The following is an 18,221-nucleotide window of genomic DNA, read 5'->3' as shown; positions in this document are numbered from 1 at the left end:
GATGGTTCTGATGTGTTCTTGTGTTTGATTTGCCAGTATTTTATTTAGTAATTTTGCATCACACACAATCTTCACCCACCAGACATGCTTTATCCAAGGTTCTACCTCATTTATTCTGTGAAGGAGACAGAATCTTTAATATCTACTAACTTATATACCAGTATTTCTTAGTTTAAATTTGAGGGAAATTCTTCTGGATGAAAGAAAAACATGAGGAATGGCAAATTATACTATATTTTCATATTTATTTTATGTTTTGACAACTTTAAACTTTATTACATAAAAATTGCGTTAACACAACTATAACATAATGAACAGAAAAGTTAAATACTAATTTTCATACATAAAATGGATTATTCTATAATTGACAATGTCCATGCTAAACACGAAATCCCCACTTCCACAGTGGGAATGGGATATAGCAACATTAATCTAACAAATTAAGTAAAAAGCATAACTTTAAATTGGAAAAAAAAACTTTTCAAATAATTCAATGCAGTCCTAGCAAAGCTGAGGTTTGGATTCAATGAGACCTGAGATAAAAATGGATATTTACTATTACAGTTATTTTTAATCAGCTTCTAAAACTAAGGCAGGTCCCCATAATTCTGGGAAAGACTGTATCTTTGGATGACCATAATGCTTGTCTTTACAGTCCTGGACAAGCAATGCAATAGTTGGCCATATCTGATGGCCACACAGGTCTACATAAATCTTGGACAGGCAGGCAGCAGCTTAGCCCATACCGTATGGGCCACAGAGGTCTACATGAGTCCTATAGGCAGGCAGCAGCTTGGTCACATGCTATGGCCCACAGGTCTACATGAATCTTGGACAGACAGACAGCAGCTTGGCCACATCCTATGGCCACACAAGTCGACATGAGTCCTGGACAGGCAGCCAACTACTTGGCAACACACTATGGCCACACAGGTCTACATGGGTCCTGAACAGGCAGGCAGCAGCTTAGCCACACCCTTTGAGCCACACAGGTCTACATGACTCTTGAATAGGCAGGCAGCAGCTTGGTCATATCTTATGGTCACACCATAATGAGTCCTGGAAAGGAGGCAGTAGCTTGGCCACTTCTATGGTCACACAGGTCTACATGAGTCCTGGACAGGCAGGCAGCAGCTTGACCATAACCTAAGGTCACATATGCCTACTACCTAGGCAAGTCCAATAGAGTACGGTGGGTCAGAAAAGAATCAGTTGGTACAATTCATTTTCCTTTGTTATACGATACTCAAATGTTAAAAAAAAATACATAAAACATACTCCCAGCTTCAATTTAACAGCTCCATCACCAGCATTACAGATGCTAGTGGACACTGCCTGCCTCCTCTGGGTGATGTCCCTCTGAACTTCAGTAGAGGATAACACTGTAATGGGCATGACTTTCAGGGATAAACAGTTCAAACAAGGAATAGAGTTGATAATTATAAAATATTAAAAAATGACAACTGCCAAGGTTTACAAATGAGTTAATGAAACAAACAATCATGGGGGGGAAGAAGAAAAAAAACAATTCAAAAACTAAATCTAGCCTTAAACAATATATTGAAACGTGTTCTTATGTGGGTTGAACAGCAGTTCCTATGCTTGCGGTAGTTACATGCAACCTATAGGCGGCACTGGGAAGAACTCCCCAAGCTAGGACTACATTGAAGAGAGTGGGATTCATGCCTGTTGGACAGCTCAGTATCTGTTTTCAATATTTTCAAGCCATCCTGCTTGAGGTATAGAGAAGCATCGATAGAAAAGTACATGGGTGCCATAGCAACCGGGAGGAGGTTGTTACAGTGACTGTGCAGGATCTCCCATACCATCCTCTTCCTAAAGATGGGCATGTGCTGCTGAGAAAAGGTGGCAGGTTGGTCTCTAGAAATGTAATCTGCATATTTGCAGGTAAACATGCCACAGTCGCTCCCGTTCAGCTGTTGAGGAATCTCCTCTGATGTCATGCTGTATTGCTTCCACTCGAAAGGGTTCAGCTCAACGTTCCTTCGAGTCTTGCTCTCATTTTGTAAATGTTGAAAGATGGTCTCACAAATGCTCTGCTCTGTGTGTCCCATTGAGTCATAATATATAATACTCTGTTTTCTGAGGTCGATTTCTATTAGACTCCAATGTGCGTTCTGGTGGATAGGCACTAAAATAATTTCCTTTTCAAAGAGATCCATTGCTCGAGTCCATCTCTTCACAGCACTGTAGCCGCCATGTTTTAGCTTAGGGTAAAAAAAAAAAGTGCTAAACACATGAAGAGCAGGGTAGCTTTCCTTTTCACTTCTCTTAACCAGGATATTCATGTAAAAATTAATTACCTCGTCTAATTCACTATTCACCAGGCTCTAGGGTCTGGATATCTCCTCGAGTAATGCGCAATTTGAATGCACTACTTAAGATTTCCTCTTGGGGCCCTGGACCTAGTGCCTTCTTGATTTCTTTTTCCATGTCCTCGGTAATATCACGGACTTCATCTGTTCCTCTGCACTTTCCTTGCTCTGCAACAGGGTTTTCCTTTGTTGCAAATATGGGCGTCTTGTTGGGGAGTAACTTGCTGCTGCCACTATGCAGGATTTGAGCCTGTATTCCTTGCAAGTCAGACTTACAAAGAAGTGGTGTCCCCTTCTTTCTTCAAAGTATACTCCAGCTTTCTTGTTTGTATCAAAGGATTCTTCTGGAGACATCTTTACTATTTTGTCTGGTGACAGACATTCTCTTGGCAAAAGAGTGGATTGAATAGCATCACACTTAGTTGTTCTGGATCCATGACTGTGCTCTCCCATACAACTTTTAACCTTCAAACTATCCTTAAGTGCCCTGTGAGCCCTGGGTGGGTCAGAGATCATGTCAACATTGTGTTGAAGGTGCTGCTGTACCTTTTGGTACTTTATCCTATGGTGGTCTAGGGAAAATTCCTCCAAGACCCAATAGGGCCGCTTACAACCCTTGCCACCATCAGGAGATTTTCTCCCAGTTACAGCCTGCTCCTGTGGACCTTTGGCCACGTCTAAAATCTTTATTGTTTTGGCCTCTCTTCCCATGGTTCCTGTGGCTGCTCTTTGACTGGCTGGATCACTTTGAAACCATACATCTTGCTGTTCCTGAGCTAGCCTCTTCTGAATCTTGCTTGGATCTTCAAACTTCCAATTGGTTCTACCCTCATCCTGGAGTTTCAATTTTCGACCATGTCTCAAAGCTTCAGACTCCGTCTCCGTGCCTCCTTCATCCTCATGCTTCCTTTTTCGACATTGTCTGGAAGCTTCAGACTTCATCTCCATCCAACACTGTTCCGGGTGCCACATGGTATCACTGTGTGGATTGCCTGTGTTGGGTGCCTGACCCTGATGTACAGAGAACCACTTATTCCAGTAAATGGAAGATTCACAAGTTTGTTTAAGGTCAGAAGTCTATCCGGTCACTGGATGAAGAGCTTTTCTTCATAAACACAGTTGATTTGGGGTTTCAGGGTCAGACAGAGTATGACGCCAATTGAGTGGGCAATGTTGGGAACCAATTGGTGAATCAGTGAAGTGTTGGCAGTTCAGCAGGGTCCACTGTGGGAAACTCCATGGAGTTCTAGGACTGCTTCCTTAGAAGAGTGCCTCTCGAGTAAAGTAACCAGCTAAGAAAGCAGGTCGTCAAAATCAGACAGACTGTCCTCCTCAGTGTAAGACACCAGGCCTTACCCGCGAGGCAAACACATCCGAGGCAAGCCTCACAAGTGATACCTGAGTCCGAGGTTGCCCTAGATACAGCCTTCAACATTCCACAGCTGGTTGTGATGTGACCCGAGATAACTCAATGTTCTTTGGAGGGTGGTGGCCCTGCTCACCCCCAACTGGGTTGAGGAGTTGGAAGACAGGGTTGGAGGGCTGTGAACTAATCACATGCATCTCTGTTCCCTTCTGTAGAGGACAAAGTTACCCAGATCATCTCAGAATAACCTAGTTCATCCTGATTACAATTTTTATCACTCAGAAAATTTTACATCAGGGTCAATAACAGAAAACAAAACATAATTGCCATTCAAAATGGCTCCTCACAATATGCTTATTAATTGCAAAGAATAAGCAGAATTTCACATTTATAAAACCCAGTAGGTACTGTTGTGTGACAAAACTTCTCATAGTGAAATGAAGCATATGTCTCCTCTCCCCACAAAGGGAGCCCAGGACAGACCTGAAAGCACTGCCTACCTTGCAGACAGCTCAACAGGCTGCATAGTGTCCTTTCCACGTGACTCTGTGGGCCTAAACTTCTTCAAAGCAGCTGCCTGGTTTCTGCTCCTTCCAGGCAGCTGGCCTGAGCTTGGCTCTTCCCAGAGTCGTTCTTGCTGCTCAGCTCCCTTCCATTTGAGAGAGACTCTCAGCTTTTATTGCTTACAATGGTAATTCACGAGGAAATTGGTCCTACCTTGAATGTACCCTGTTAGCTGGCCCAATTTGAACCAATTGCTGGTGCAATTTGCTGTAGTAGCTTTCTCATTGGGACCGTCAGTCCTCAAATAACAACACAGACTTATTAATTATAGCTTCGCCAGGTGGTGGTGGCACACGCCTTTAATCCCAGCACTTGGGAGGCAGAGGCAAGTGGATTTCTGTGAGTTCGAGGCCAGCCTGGTCTACAAGTGCTAGTTCCAGAACAGGCACCAAAGCTACAGAGAAACCCTGTCTCAATAAGCAAACAAAGAAACAAAAAATTGACCACTTGACCATAGCTTAGGCTTTTTCCCATGAGCTCTTATAATTTAATTAATCTGTTTGTATTAATCTACACTTGATCACATGGCTTGGTTACCTTTCCTCCGTCTCCCATGTCTGCCTTCTTCTGCTTCCTTTTGGCATCTCCCGGGTGCTCAGATGCAGTCCTCTCACTTCCTGACTTCTCTCTGCTGGGAACCCTGCCTATCCTCTCCTGCCTAGTCATTGGCCATTCAGACCTTTATTACCCCAATCACAGCAAGACATTCTCACACGGTGTACAAATATCTGACATTTCCCCCCTTTATCTAAATAAAAAGGAAAAGTTTGAACTCTGTCGTAGTAAAACTATATACAACAACAATTCTCAGGTAGGGATTACATTCATAATGTTCGGTCCATTTATATTTGCAACATTTGGAGAAAATATTTTATTATCTATCTCATTTTGATGAGTCCAAAGTTTTATTTAGAACCTAAATAATGCTCTACCATAACTTGTATTACCATCCCAAATACATCTTTTTAGACCTTAAGACATTTTTTTAGATACAAAACTTAAGCTATTATTTTTCTTAAACTTAAAAACTTACATCTCTTATGGAGTTTCTTTTCTGAATTTGATAACATGGAAAGCTGTAACTATAATTATCTAGGTTTCAACCCCATCAAAGAACAGAGAAAGATATAATATTACCTTAGTAAACAGGAAGTGCAGAGCAAACAACTTCCAAACAATAGATATGACAAAGACAGCAGGCTGCCTGGATAGCCACCTAAGTTCCTCTGCGGTGGTGGAGCATCCATCTTCAGTCTTCAGACTTTTCTGTAAAGCAGGAATTTTGAAGGATTTCCCACCTTGTCTTGGCAAAGTGCAGCAGTTACTTTGTTTTCTACTTTCCCAATTTGGACAGCGTACTGTCAGCTGTTGAGACAAAGTAAATTTCTTGCCCAGTGACAACCTTTGCCACATTGAAAGTTACTCCATATGGAGGTTCTTTGATACTTAATCATCCTGTTTTAAGTAAATTGGTACTGCCAGGAGCCGACTTGTCTCACTGTCATGAAAGGCCTTATGTTAGTAAAACATCTTAAACACTATATTCTGTAGATCTCTGAAGTGTTTTGAAACCGTCTATCTATCTAAAATATGTTTGACCTTGAAAACATATGTAACATGACTATAAGTTTGGTTGTTATAGAAGACTAATTTATAACCTGCATTTCTTTGTTCCCTTAAGTAGTTTATAATATAGCTTTCAAGGACTAGAAATTCACATTACATAGTTAAATGAACTGCATAGGTACAATACCTTAAGCAAATATAAAAACATATAAAATATAACTAAAATAACATTAAATTTGTAGTGATATAGAAAAGTCCCTACTAATGTAAAATATTTGAGACTAGGAGTTGCTTTTTTTAATATAAAAGTAGTTTCAGCAATCTAACATTTTATCCTATCATTTCATTTTTATATACTTATTATAATTATTATTTAATTGAAAATTTATATATCAATCCCAGTTCCCACTCCATCCCTGTTCCTGCTCCCTCCAACTTCCCCTGCACTCTACCCCACATCCTTCCCATGTGGAGTCAACAAAATCTAGCACATCGCTTTGAGGCAAGACCAAGGCCCTGCCCACTATATCCAGGCTGTGCTAGGTATCCTTCCAAAGGGAATGGCCTCCGAAAAGCCGGTTCAAGCAGTGGGGATAAATCCTGATCCCACTGGTAGTGACCCCACAGATCATCCCAGCCATACAAATGTCACCCACATTCAGAGGGCATAGTTTAGCCTTAGGTTGGTTCCCCAACTGTCAGTCTGGAGTCAGCTAATGGAGTCCCATTAGCTCAGGTCATCTGTTTCAGTGGATATCCCCATTATGGTCTTGACCCCTTTGCTCATATTATCACTCCTCCCTCTCTTCGACTGGACTTTGCGAGCTCAGCCCCGTGCTTCACTGTGGATCTCTGCATCTGCTTCCATCAGTAGCTGGATGAAGGTTCTATGGTGACAATTAATGTGGACATCAAGCTGATTGCAGGGGAAGGCCAGTTCAGGCACCCTCTCCACTTTTGCTTAGGGTCTTATCTGGAGTCATCCTTATAGATTCCTAGATATTTCCCTAGAGCCAGGTGTCTTGCTAGCCCCATAACTGCTCCCTCAATCAAGATTAACGGCTCCCTCAATCAATATATTTCTTTGTTTGCTCTCCATCTCTGTTTTTTCCTTATCTTGACCATCCTATTCTTTCATGTTCTCCTACTTCCTCCCCATTTCTCCTCCTCCTTTCCATCACCCTCATTTCTAGACTCCCCATGTTCCCAATTTCCTGAGGAGACCTTGTCTATTTCCCCTTCCCGGGGAATCCATGTATGTTTCTGTTAGGGTTCTCCCTGTTACCTAGCTTCTCTGGGGTTGTGGAATATAGGCTGTTTGTCCTTTGCTATGTGCCTAATATTCACTTATGAGTAAGTACATACCATGTTTGTCTTTCTTGGTCTGGGTTACTTCACTCGGGATGGTTTTTTAAAAATCTAGTTTTATCCATTTGCATAAAATTTCAACATGTTATTGTTTTTTTACCACTGAGTAGTACTCTAATGTGTAAATGTACCATATTTTCTTTATCATTTCTTCAGCTGAAGGACATCTAGGCTGTTTCTAGGTTCTGACTATTAAAACCGTGCTTCTGTGAACATAGATGAGCAAATGTCCTTGTAGTATGATTGAGCATCCTTTTGGGTATATGCCCTAGAGTTTATGATGGGTCTTGAGGTAGATGGATTCACAAGTTTCTGAAAAACCACCATACTGATTTCTAGAGAAGCTGTACAAGTTTTTACATTCCGAACAGCAATGGAGGAGTGCTCCCCTTAAGCCACATTTGCTCCAGAATAAACTATCACTGTTGTTTTTGTTTTGACTTTAGCTATTAATTCTAACTGGTATAGAATGGTATCTCGAGTTGTTTTGCTTTGTATTTCCCTGATGTCTAAGGATGTTGAGCATTTCCTTAAGTGTCTTTCACCCATTTGAGATTCTTCTATAGAGAGCTCTCTTTTGAGACTGCACACCATATTTTAATTGGATTATTTTGTATTCCTTGAGTTTTGGTCAGGCACACAGGTATAAAACCGTGTATCTGGCATTCTTTAATCCACTCTTTTCAAGTTGCTACAATGTAATGAGCTGTGGGTAACCTTAACAGAATTCCAGAAAAAGGGACGTGTTAGTAGTCGACTTGTTTGTTCCCAGCTGTGCAGACTCAAAACAACCAATAAATAATAATAAATAACCAATAAATAAATAATAAAATACAGAAACCGTATTAATTACATCACTGCTTGGCCTATTAGCTCTAGCTTCTTATTGGCTAGCTCCTACATCTTAAGTTAACCCCTTTCTATTAATCTGTGAATTGCCTCATGGCTGTGGCTTACTGGCAAGATTCTGTCCAGCGTCTGGCTCTGGTGGGGCTACATGGCTTTTCTCTGACTCCGCCTTCTTTCTCCCAGCATTCAGTTTGATTTTCCCCACCTAGCTCTACTCTACCCTATCACAGGCCAAGGCAGATTCTTTATTCATTAACCAATAAAAGCAACACATGTACAGAAGGACTTCCCACACCAAGGGAGTAAGACAAAAAAAATGAGCTCACCAGTGGATGAGGAGGAATTCAACCCCACCTTGTTCTTGGACTAAAATCCACTGTGAGGGAGTAACAAACACAACAACAAAACACTAAACTCGCTCCTTGATTCCATTGTGGTTTGAACTTTTCACTTTTTGTCACTGCAGTAAAACAAATTAGATGAAAAGATTGTGATGTGGGGCTCCCCTCTGTGTGTTATGAATGCTTTATTACCATTGGGTAATAAAGAAGCTGCTTTGGCCTATATTAGGGCAGAATACAGGTAGGCGGGATAACTAAACTGAATGCAAGGAGAAAGAAAAACAGAGTCAGACAGACACCATGTAGTGCCAAAGGAGAAAGATGTCAGAACCTTACAGCATTGTGGAGATACACAAATTAAAAGTAATGGGTTAATTTAGCTAAGCAGTAGTGCCACATGTTTTTAAACCCAACACTCAAGAGGCAGAGGGAGGTGGATCTTTGTGAGTTCAAGGCCAGCCTGGTCTACAAAAGCTAGTTCCAGGACAGAATCAAAAGCTACAGAGAAACCCTGTTTCGAAAAAAAATCAAAAGGAGAAAGAAATGGGTTAATTTAAGATAGAAGCGCTAGATATTAATACACTTGAGCCATTGGCCAAACAGTGTTGTAATTAATACAGTTTTTTTGTGTGATTATTTGAGTCTGGGTGGCCAGGAAACGAAGAAGCAGTCTCTGTTTACAAGACTGACTCTTCCTTAGTTTCAGCTATTTTACTCCATCTTCTGGCTCCATTAACTTGGATCTAAGGTGAACAAGACATAATTAGTAGGAGAATATCAAAGAGACTGGCCAGGTAGTGGGACAGAATTAGATACACCTTTCAAGACATGCTCATGAATTGACCACTGACCCAGTCGCCTCTTACTAGGGCTACCATTCGGAGACCAAGCTTTCAATACATGGCTCTTTTGGGAGCATACTTCAATTCCAAACAATAGTACTAGTCCATCCTTGATTTTTAGATTGCATTTGTAATACCTGCTATAAAAGTCCTTATCTGTTAATTCTATTGTTTCTAAGTTTGTTCTATTAGTGGAGTTTTCATCTGCTATAGGTCACAGTTTATGCTTGATTTTTTATTAATGAATGTTGGGCATGGTGAATTATACTATAGAGTGGGTTTTATATGATCCTTTAAAGAGAACTGAGTTTTGTCCTGGCAGACAATTTATTTGAATATTAATCATCCTTGATCCATCTGTAACTTTGAAGCGTTGTTAATAGGCTGTAGTATACTACACTGGTGGACTTAGCCCTTTTACTTAGGACTAAAACTAAGAGCATGGACTTTCAAAGTTCTCTAGCAATTGCCTGAGTGTCCATGAGATCTCCTACCACATGCAGACAGAATTCAAACCCCCCAAACCTATGAAACTTTGATAGTGTCGACTCACAGCCTCCCTGCAGCTGTTCTTTCTCTGGCAAGTGTTTTTTTTTTTTTTTATCGTGTTCTACATTTTTCTCTGCTCCTTTCCCTGCATCTTCCCTTCCCGTCAACCCTCTCCCAATGTCACCAAGCTCCCAATTTACTCAGGAGATCTTGTCTTTTTCTATTTCCCATGTAGATTAGATCCATGTATGTTTCTCTTTGGGTCCTCACTGTTGTCTAGGTTCTCTGGGATTGTGGTTTGTGGACTGTTTTTTTTTAATGTTTAAAAACCACATATGAGTGAGTCCATATGATAATTGTCTTTCTGTGTCTGGGTTACCTCACTCAAAATAATGTTTTCTAGCTCCATAAATTTTCCTGCAAAATCCAAGCTGTCATTATTTTTTTCTGCTGTGTAGTACTTCATTGTGTAAACGTACATTTTTCTTATCCATTCTTCTGTTGAGAGGTGTTGCGTTGCTTTGGCCAGCAAAGAAAACACAACACCAGACTCTTCTCAATGTAGTTTAATCAGGAAACCTTGAATAATCTTCTGACCCCAGGGAAAGCCAGCCCACACCTAAAATAGCCTCTGGGTAGCCAACTCCAGCAAGCCACATAGGAAATGTGGATAGGCCCAGGTACACAGAAACAAGCCAGATCCTTAGCTTTAGCCATGTACGGAGTTATTTACAACTGAAAGCACATTCCACCCGGGGGTGGAGTGTAGAGGCCAGCGCCATCTTTAAGGTGCTGCACAAAGCAGCTCACTACAGAGAGGCATTTTGCTTATTTTTAGGTTCTGGCTATAACAAACAATGCTGCTATGAACATAGTTGAGCACATGTCCTGTGGCATGATTCCTCATCCTTTGGATATATACCCAAGAGGAGTATTAATGGGTCTTGAGGAAGGTTGTTTCCTAATTTTCTGAGAAATTGCCACACTGACATCCAAAGGGGCTGTACCAGCTTGCATTCCCACCAACAATGCAGGAGTGTTCCCTTTTCGCCACAACCTCTCCAGCATAAGTTGTCATCAGTGTTTTTGATATTGGTCATTCTTACAGGTATAAGATAGAATCTCAGAGTTGTTTTGATTTGCATTTCTCTGATGACTAAGGATATTGAACATTTCCTTAAGTGTCTTTCAGCCATTTTTGATTCCTCTCTTGGGTGTTCTCTATTTAGGTCTGTACTCCCTTTTTTCTATTAGATTATGTGTTCTTTTATGGCCAATTTCTTGAGTTCTTTGTATATTTTGGAGATCAGACCTCTGTCTGATGTGGGGTTAGTGAAGATCTTTCCCCATTCTGTAGGCTTGTTGACAATGTCCTTTGCTTTACAGAAGCTTTTCAGTTTTAGGAGGTCTCATTTATTAATTTTTCTCTCAGTGTCTGTGCTACTGGGGTTATATTTAGGAAGTGGTCTCCTGTGCCAATGTGTTCAAGTGTACTTCCCACTTTCTCTTCTGTGAGGTTTAGTGTGACTGGCTTTATATTTAGGTCTTTGATCCATTTGAACTTGAATTTTGTGCATGGTGATAGATATGGGTCTATTTTCATTTTTCTACATGTTGGTATCCATGGAAGCCAGCACCACTTGTTAAATATGCTTTCTTTTTTTCATTTGATATTTTTTGCTTCTTTGTCAAAAATCTTGGGTTCAAAGGTGTGTGAATTAATATCCAGGTCTTCGATTTAGTTTCATTGGTCCTTCTGTATGTTTTTATGCCAATACCAGGCTATTTTCTGTACTGTAGCTCTGTAGTAGAGTTTGAAGTCAGGGATTGTGATGCCTCCAGAAGTTCTTTTATTGTACAGGATTGTTTTGGCTATCCTGGGTTTTTTGCTTTTCCATGTGAAGTTGAGTACTGTTTTTTTGAAGGTCTGTGAAGAATTTGCTCCAAACTAACCAAAAGGCAGAGAGAGAATATCCAAATTAATAAAACTGGAAATGAAAAGAGGATATAACAACAGATATGGAGAAAATCCTATTTCAAAAACCTTTCTTCCACAAAATTGGGAAACTTAAAAAAGTGGAAAACTTTCTGGGTAAATAACACTTACAAAATTAAGTCAATACCAGATAAGCAAATTATACAGACCTATAACTGCTGAAGAAATAGAAACAGTCATCAAAAGTCTCCCAACCAAACATAGCTCAGCATCTGATGGTTTAAGCTCAGATTTTTAAAGATTTTCAAAGAAGAACTAATACCAATACTCTTCAAATTATTCCACACAATAGAAACAGAAGAAACATTGTCAAACTCGTTTTATGAGGCTACAATTACCCTGATACCCAAACCACATATTGACAGTACTAAGAAACAGAATTACAGACCAATCTTACTCATGAACATTAATGCAAAATTACTAAATAAAATACTGGCAAATCAAATCCAAGAACACATCAGAACCATCATATACCATGATCAAGTTGGCTTCATCCCAGAGATGCAGGGATGGTTCACATATGAAAATCTGTCAACGTAATCCACTACAAGCTGAAAAATAAAAACCACATGATCATCTCTTTAGATGCCGAAAAAGCATTTGACAAAATACAATATCCTTTCATGATAAAGGTCTTGGAGAGGGCAGGGATACAAGGAATATACCTAAACATAATAAAGGCAATATACAGCAAGCCAACAGCCAACATTAAACTAAATGGAAAAAAACTCCCAGCGATCCCACTGAAATCAGGAACAAGACAAGGTTGTTCACTCTTTCCATATCTATCCAATACAGTTCTTGAGGTCCTAGCTAGAGCAATAAGATACCAAAGGGAGATCAAGGGGATACAAAAGAAGATTGTGCTGCGGGAGTACCTTCCGCTGCTTCAGCCAATAGTCGCTGAAGCACGAGCCCACAGTGCTGCGGGAGCGCCTTCAGCTCCGTCAGCCAATAGCCACTGAAATACCAGCCCACTGGGGCGTGGTATATTTCTCTTTAAAAGAAAAGCGGCAAGCCTCGGCTCAGTCTTTTGGTTCCTGCGCTTGGTTCTGGCTCTTGTTCCAGCGACTAGGCTCCTTTCCTGACGGTTTGTGTATATGTAAGTTTTATCCCCCAAAATTAATACCCCTTTAAAACCTAACTGGTGTGGGATTGATTCGCCATTAAGATTGGAAAAGAAGAAGTCAAACTCTCACTATTTGCTGATTATATGATAGTTTACATAAACGACCCCAAAAATTCTATCAAGAAACTTCTATAACTCATAAACACTTTCAGTAATGTAGCAGGATACAAGATTAACTCAAAAAAAAAAATCAGTAGTCCTCCAGTTCACAGATGATAAATGAGCTGAGAAGGAAATCGGAGAAACATCACCTCACAATAGCCACAGGTAGCATAAAATATCTCAGAGTAACTCTAAGATCTGAGCAAACAAGTGGAAGACTTGTATGACAAGAACTTTAAATCTTTGAAGAAAGAAATTGAAGAAGACACCAGAAAGTGGAAAGGTCTCCCATGCTCTTGGGTATGTATAATTAACATAGTCAAAATGGCAATCCTAGCAAAAGCAATCTACAGATTCAATGCAATGCCCATCAAAATCCTAGATTTGAGAATTTTAAATATAGATAGTTTGATATAAGAAAGGAGCTTGGTGTAGTGGTGCATGCCTTTAATAAAGAAATTACCTGCAATCCCAAATCAAAGGTTTTAAAGAACTATTCACAATATAAACTTCAAATGAAAATAAGTAATTGTTCAGTAGTTTAGAACCAGCACATTTTTAGTGTTTGTTGAATCATTTATTTTATCTTGTTTTTACAACACTGTAATTAAAATTGAAACTTTATGCATGCTAGGCAAATTCTCTACCATTGAGCTACATCCTCCCATCATTGCCTCAATTATTTATCTTAAAATTATTTTCCAATTAATTTTGTTTAGTATACAAAATAATGGGTTTAAATTGGCATATTCATACATATGTGTCATTGTTCTTTATTCTCCTTTTCCCCATCCTCCTTCTCTCTCTCTGTTCTCTCCCTCTTTCACCTGGTACCCTTCTTCCCGTTAGTCCCTATTATGTGTATTCCTCGTTCTTACTGCTTACTTCCCTTAAGATTTCTTTTCCACTCTTATGATCCCTTTTCTAGTTCATTCACCAACAAACATATATCTAAACACACACACACACACACACACACACTTTAAATGTTCATGTATGAGAAGAAACATTCAGTATTTGTCTCTCTGAGTCTGTCTTATTTTACTTAGTATAAAGATATCCAGTTGCATCTGTTTTCCTAAAAATGTTATGGTTTCATTTTTCTTCATGAGTACATAAAATCTATTGTATAAATGTAACACATTTCATCATTTATTTGTAATTGATGGACATCTATTCTGGCTTTTTCCTGACTACTGAAATAGTTTACTACAGCTATAAACATCAATGTGCAAATATTTCTGTGTGTTGGCTTACAGTTATTTAGGTATACACCCAAAGTGGTATAAACTGTATCATTCAGGAGTTCTGTTTTTAGGTTTTGAGGTTCTTCTGTATTGATTTCCATAGTGACCAATCTTACCAGCAGTAACTCAGTATTATTCTTTCCTAACATCCTCACCAGTCTTTGTTTTCTTTTCCTCTCTCCCCCCCCCCCCTTTTCTTTGCTTCAACAGGATCTTATGTAGCATAGGCTGTTCTAAAACTTTGTTATGTAGCTGAGAATGACTTTGAATTTCTGATTCTCCTGTGTCTATCTCCTGTGTACTCAACACCACACCCAATTTCTGCATTGCTGAGGATTAAACCTAAGGCCTTGTGCATGTTAGCCAAGTACTCTACCACCTGTGCTTCTTCCCAGTGACCATTTGTTTCCTTGCTAACAATTATTCTAACTGGGGTGAGATGGCATCCCCACCACCCTGTGTGTGTGTGTGTGTGTGTGTGTGTGTGTGTGTGTGTGTGTGTGTGTTAGAGAGAGAGAGAGAGAGAGCGCTCACATAGAAGTCCACATTGGGTATCTTCCTCAGTTGAGACAGAGTTTTTTACTGAACTGGAGTGCAATGATTTGGCTAGGCTAGCTAGTCAGTAAGCTCTAGGGACCTGTCTGTCCATACCCTGCCAGTACTATGGTTATAGCTTTTTGGTTTTAATGTGGGTGCTGGTGATTCAGACTCAGGTCCTCTTGCTTATGTGGCAAGCACTTTCACGATTGAGTCAATCTCTCAAAGCAATTTTAATTTGCATATGTCTGATAGCTAAGGATGTTGAAGATTTTTAAAGGTATTCATTGGCTGTTTCTATTTCTTCTTTTGAGAATTCCCTATTCAGTTCAGGAATCCATTTATTGACTGAATGAATTTTGAAATTTTTATAGTTTTTTATGCATTCTTCATATTAATCTCCTGGCTAATGAGTAGTTGGTAGCTTTGTCCTCCCATTCTAAAAGTTTTCTTTTCACTCTGGTGATTATTTTATTTGCTGTGCAGAAGATTTGTCAGTTTCTTTAGGGAAACAGAACTGATAGAATGTATGTGTGAGCATATGCATGTAATATATTTAATATATATTATGAAGGGAGGTTATTAGATTGACTTAGTGTATGGTCTATCTAATTCAACAATGGCTGACCCTACGTGGAAAGGCCAAGAGTCTGGTAGTTGTTCAGTCCTAGAGAGTTTCTGGTCTTCAGTCTACATTGGAATCCTAAAAAAGTAGGTTTTAATACCAATGAAGGGATGCCTCAACAGCAGGCTAAATGAACTTGCCAGCCAGAGGGGATGTCAAGCAGGCAAAAACCAAAAACTTCTAACATCTTCTTTTATGCGGGCTGCTACCAGAAGGCCCAGATTTAGAGTGGGTCTTCCTACTTTGAGTGATTCAATCAAGAAAATCTCCCACAGAGTGCCCAGGCTTTAGTTTATTTCATTTCCTCCTGTTTGTCAATTCCTGGCACAATTCTGTTATTACTGGAGTCCTATTCCAAAAGAGTCCTTACATATGCCTACATCTTGGAATGTCTTCTCTGGGCCTTGCATTAAGATCTTTGGTCCACTCTGAAGTGATTTTTGGAAAGGGTGAGAGATAAGGTCAGGTTTTAGAGTTCTGTTTGTGGAAATTCATTTTCTGTATCTTCATTTGCTAATGAAGATTGTTTCTCCTATATACAGTTTTGATAGTTTTGTAAAAAGTTATGTGGCTGTACTTGAGTTTTTTTTCTGGGTTCTCTATCCTATTTCATTAATCTATATGTCTTTGTATCTGTATCATGCTGTTTTTTCTACTTTGTCTCTGTAATTCAGGATTGGTACATTGATACCTCCATTATCATTCTTTCTGCTAAGCACACTTTGACTATTGAGTCTTTTGTTTTCCATTCTGGAGGATGCCATTGGTATTTCTATGGGGATTGCATTGATATGTGATTGCTTTTGGTAATAAAGGCATTTTCAAAATTTTATTTCTGTCTATCCCACAATGGGATGTCCTGTAGCCCCCATCAATCACTAATTAAGAAAATGTTCCATAGGCTTGTCTACAGCCCAATCTTTTTGTTTGTTTGTTTTCAAGACAGGGTTTCTCTGTGTAGCAGCTCTGGATGTCTTGGAACTTGCTTTGTAGACCAGGCTGGTATTGAACTCACTGAAATCTACCTGCCTCTGCCTCCTGAATGCTGGGATTAAAGGCATGAACCACCACTGCCCGCCCAATATTCCCTCCGCCCCCAGTGGTAGTTTTTTTTTCTTTTTTCTTTCTAAAAACTATCTTTTTAAATTTTACATACCAATCATATAGTTCCCAGTCCCTCCCCTCTTCCCATCCCCTTCACCCTTCCCCCCAACAACACCTCCACTTCCACTCCTCAGAGAGGGTAAGGCACATTGCTTTGAGGAAGGATCAAGGTCCTCCCTAGTATGTCTAGGCTGAGCAAGGTATCCCTCCAAAGAGAATAGGTTCCCAAAAAGGGAGTACAAACAGTAGGGATAAATCCTGGCCCCATTGCCAGTGGCCCCAGCCATACAACTGTCACCCACATTTTGGGGGCCTGGTTTGGTTCTGTGCTGATTCCTTCCCTGTCCAGCTAGAGTTAGTGAGCTCCTATTAGCTCAGGTGAACTGTTGTAATTGGTATCTCCATCATGGTCTTGACCCCTTTGCTCATATTATTGCTCCTCCCATTCTTCGACTAGACTTTGGGAATTCAGCCCAGTGCTCTGCTGTGGCTCCCTGCCTCTGCTTCCATTAGTTGCTGGATGAAGGTTCTATGGTGATGTTTATGATAGTCATCAATCTGACTACAGGGCAAGGCCACATCGGGTACCCTCTCTACTATTGCTTAGGGTCTTAGCTGGGGCCTGTCAATCTTATGGGGGCATTTTCTCAGTTGACGTTCTCTCCTCTCAGATAACTATAGCTTGTGTCAAGTTGACAAAACTAGCCAGTACAGAGACCCACTGAGTTTAATTAGAGTTGTTGCATGAGCATGGATAGAGGATTTTCACTAGAGCACAAGCAATCTAGTAGTAGATAAACCCCCAAGGAATGTGACACTCCCTTCCTCTGGTACCTGTTATTTTCAATAGTCACTTGGTAGGATGGGTCCTTATAAACCCCTCTTGTTTGTTTCCATGATGAAATGTCTTGTCCCGGTTGTGTGGCCGTAGCTACTGTGAGTTGATGAGTGCAGTAGCCATGCCATAACTAGACATCTGTTTGAAGGGTTTTTTTTTTTATCCTCTAGGTCTTATATTCTTTCTGCCTCTGATTCTGTAATGTTCTCTGAGCCTTGGAGGGGTGATCAAAATGTCCTTTTTAGGGCCATCACTCTGTACTTTAAGCAGTTATGAATGTCTGCATTAACTCCCACCTGATACAAGAAGCTTCTTTGACAAATCCTGAGAGCAGTGCTACTTTACTCATGATGTAAACATGAGTCTTTAGAAGGCGATGTGAGAACATGTCCATTTACCAAAACAGTAACAGTAGTTGTAGTCCTAGTGTGGTCATAGTGTAGCTGTAGTCATAGCAGGGGAAGGAGGAGGTGGCTGTCTCCGAGATCCTATTACCTCTTCTTCCACAGACTTTTGACCAGGTTTATAGTACCAGGTATGAGTTCCCTCCTGTGAAGTATGCCTCAAATCCAATCAGAAAGCAGTTGGTCACTCCTATCATAATCGTGCTACTGCTGCACCAGTGGATACATCTTGCCTGACAGGTCTCTATTGTAGTTCATATAGTTCCCAGGGCCATCTGCATGCATTGTGAGTTTAGGAATTGATGATTTTGGTGACTCTAGAAAGCATGCTGTGAGCAAGCTTATTCTTTCCCCTGGCCAATTTTCTGAATAAGCAATGAAGAAATAGTTTATTTTAGCTCACTATTGCAGAGGTTTTAGCCCACAGTAATTGGCATACTTGCTTCTGAGCCATGGTGGGAGAACATACTGACAGGGTGCATATGTGGAGCAGAGCAGTTCACTTCTATTATGGACAG

The 18,221-nt window shown here is 40.2% G+C and overlaps 1 protein-coding gene and 1 pseudogene across 1 annotated transcript in view; one reads left to right on the top strand and one right to left on the bottom strand.

Moving 5' to 3' along the window:
* Positions 1-18,221, top strand: part of Ccdc73 (coiled-coil domain containing 73) — a 105,533-nt gene that overhangs the window by 38,081 nt on the left and 49,231 nt on the right. The window lies entirely within an intron of this gene.
* On the bottom strand, positions 253-3,691 carry LOC148120700 (sentrin-specific protease 2 pseudogene; annotated as a pseudogene).

This window comes from Myodes glareolus, chromosome 10, assembly GCF_982192425.1.
Source record: "Myodes glareolus chromosome 10, mMyoGla1.1, whole genome shotgun sequence".
NCBI classification, from domain to species: Eukaryota; Metazoa; Chordata; class Mammalia; order Rodentia; family Cricetidae; genus Myodes; species Myodes glareolus.
The sequence above is the reverse complement of the archived record's forward strand: the minus strand, read 5'-3'. Positions and strand labels throughout refer to the sequence as shown.